This window comes from Ambystoma mexicanum, chromosome 4p (assembly GCF_040938575.1).
Source record: "Ambystoma mexicanum isolate Mex_15411 chromosome 4p, UKY_AmexF1_1, whole genome shotgun sequence".
In the NCBI taxonomy this organism is placed as follows: Eukaryota; Metazoa; Chordata; class Amphibia; order Caudata; family Ambystomatidae; genus Ambystoma; species Ambystoma mexicanum.
The window spans coordinates 1,277,249,055-1,277,252,545 of record NC_090927.1 but is presented as its reverse complement, the minus strand read 5'-3'; positions in this window follow the sequence as shown (position 1 = coordinate 1,277,252,545).

Sequence of the window (3,491 nt, the reverse complement as noted above, 5' to 3'; positions counted from 1 at the left end):
TATAAAATAAGTGGTATCAACCCTCTCATCAATTTAGCGACTATATTTGTATGTGCTAATCCATTTGACATTGGAAGGGACCATTGTGTCTAGTTCTTACAAGGAGTACAATGCTCAATTTATGCTACCACAACTTGATAAACTACATATTCACTGAAAAAACATATGTTAAGATGTGCCAAGTCATGACCAGCTTAACTCGGTTTATAGTGATTATTTTGAAAAAAAGTTTCGGAAAACAAAAATTTCGAAAACAAAGTTTAGAAAAAAAGCTGTGACAAGCTATATTTTACATGCAAAGTGCATTTCTTTCGAAAACAATCCGTCGACAATAGTCATGGACTGATTTCAATTGAAATGCACTTTCACATGTTAAAAGTAGCATTTCAATGCTTTTTTTTGTAACTTTGAAACGTTAGATGGAGGTGTCCAGTGCTGTAATTTCAGCAGTGGACAGCTCCATGTAACGTTTCAAAGTTTTTGTGCATATTGGGGAGGGGTTTCTCCCCCAATCCCTCCAAACCCAACCCTAGCCCTAGCCCCGACCCTAACGCTAATATAACCCTTAAACTAACCCAAAACCCAACCCTAACCCTATTGGAACACAAACTAACCCTAGCCCCAACGCTAAACCCTAACCCTAGCCTCAACCCTAACACTAATTTAACCCCTAAACCAACCCAAGCCACAACTCTGACCCTATTTTAACACTTAAACTAACTCTAGCCCCAACCCTAACCCTAGCCCCAACCCTAACCCTAATTTAACCCCTAAACTAACCTAAACCCCAACTAAAACCCTAACCCTGGCCCCAGCCCTGCACTAATACTTACCATCACATGTCAATGGCACCTTCAATTTTTTTTCAACGACATTGTCATTCAAATAAATTCGAAAGTTTGCCATTCTAAACTTTTACATTCGTTAGAATGACCGGATACCGCTTAACTAGGCGCGTTCCCTTTGATGTCCCCCATAGTGCCTTTTTTATGTCATTGTGAATCCCTTCTCTTATAATGTGTATGTGCTAATGGGCTTTGCAACGGGAACACGCCGATCTAAACTGGTCATGACTTCCCACATCTGCTGAATTTCAAGGGTTTTGTTGCGTTAAATCTGCTCAACGTAATTTTTGTTATACCATAGTTTTGTTACGGGCCACTATCCATGGCCTTTGGTCGTGTCCACTGTACATGTTCCCCCAATAGGTTTCTTTTCGACCCACTAGGTGGCCACAACGAAATTGAAAAAAGGAACGTTGCCAGGGCATGTTTGTAATACTATCCCTACTGTGATGTATACTGTACTCATGGTCCTTCACGCGCCTAGGTCCTCATATTGTTTTGTTTCTGACGTGAGGTAGAATGAAGTGTTTGGTCAAGTATAAGTAGAGAAGAAACATTGAAGGAGGTATAAGATGTCTATGTACCTTCTACTCCCAATGATGGGAGGAATAATGGGCGCATGTCAATCTAAGGAGATACAAGAATAAGAAAGACGATTACAGGTATGTAATATTTGTCTGAGGCTTGTGAATCTGCTAAGAATCACATGCTTTGCATAGACTAGCAAGCAGGAGAAGGAGGTGTGTTGTTAAAAGGGACAGAGGCAAAAAGATGTCTTAACACTGCTTGTCCTACTTGAGTGGCTCCTAGTCTGTGTGTCCACACAGTAATGTGGGTAGCTCCATGTTGCGGCCCTACAGATTGCTTCTAAGGGCACATTTGCGATGAAGGCTAATGTGGCACCATAACCACTTGTAGAGTGTGCTCTAAGAGTAAATGGTAGTGCTATGCTAGCTAATATGTAGCACTGCTGAATGCACGTTACAATCAATTTAGAAATGGCTGCTTTGGAGAAGGGATAATTTTCTCTTATAGCAGCACTAAGAACTGGTTTGTTTTCCTGATTGGTTTTGTCTTATTGAGATGGTAAATGACAGCTATCCTAACATCTAGTGTATGGAGGCGTGCCTTATGCATGAGTACAAAGGGAGGACCCATACGCTTACTTAAGACAATGTTTAAATCCCACCCTCAGGTGGCTTTGCAATTGTGGGATAGAGTCTCTTCCCCCCTTCCATGAAGGCTTTCACAAACTGTAATTTTCCACCATGAAATATTGCTCTGTGATGAAGTGTAAGCAGAAAAAGCAGCTAAATGTACTTTTAGAGAATAGAACACTAGACCTGAATTTCATAAGTGTAGTAGATGGTGCACTATACTAGAAGATGAACTGTCAATGGATAAACATTAATCTTTCTACACCATATGACAAATCTCTTCCATTTGTTAAAGTAGCAATGTCTAGTGAGAGGTACAATGAGCTAAAACATGTGGCATCAGACTCTGAGCGGGTACATTGCCACAGAACAGGTCATCATGCCATGTTCTTTCTTGAAGAGTGGCACCCTGACCTCTTTTTGAATGTAAAAGGGACTTGGGGTTGGTCACCCTAAATTACCTAGGGTTAGCCACACGTGGACCCCTTGCTCACTGTGCTCACAGAGGCACAGCTCCACCTCATTGATCAGGCCCGACTAGGCCGAAACACGTGTCTCAGGTTGCTGTTGGTACTCTTGTTCAAAGGAGGATTGCCTAGCATTTTGGTGCTGGGCAGCTCAAGTGGGCGGGACAAGACTGATATGCAAATGGATATTCCTTCTTTGTGAAAGGTACAGTGAGCTAAAACATGTGGCTGCAGACTCGGAGTGGGTACAGTCCCACAGAACAGGTTATCATGCCGTGTTTCTTGCAGAGGGGCGCCCTGACCTCTTTTTGAGTGTCTAATGTTAGGTTTACATGCCTCTTTTAAAATGTCCATGCATCTGTCAGGTAAGTTAAGGTGTTTGAACTCTATGACTTCAGGAGCCAAGCTGCTAAGTTGGTTGTCTGAGGGTGTGAATGAAAGGTTGACCCTTGGATCTGAGACATGTTGTAAGGGCTGATCAGTTTCATTGATGGCCAAATAGACCTCATGAGCAGGTGGCAGTACCATGTCTGACGTGCCCACTTTGGAGCAACCAGGATCATTGTCAAGTGTTCCTGATGCAGCTTGTGGATTATGTTGTTGAGGAGGGAGGTTGGGGGAAAAGCCCAGGCAAATATCCTTGACCAACTGATCCACAATGCATTCCCTTTAGATTCCTTCTGGGAGAACATGAAGGCATAGGTGTGGCATTTTGCGCTTTCTCCTATGGCAACCAGATCTACGTCTGGCTGAGCCCATTGTGCGAAAATGCTGTTCACAAGGCCTGTATGTAGCACTCACTTGTGTTCTTAAGGAAGCATTGTATTTATGCTTAGTGTCTGGTGAGGGGTCAGAAATGAGAGGCGGACACAAAGTTGTAATGTTTTCAACATTAGCCATTTCATTAAAATAAAAGGGTTTGTATAAAGGCATTCCTGTCCCTATCCTAAAGAGTTTCCCTGCCTCTCACCATTCAAATTCAGCAAAAAGTGTCAAAACTAAGTATATAAACCCAACAAAAT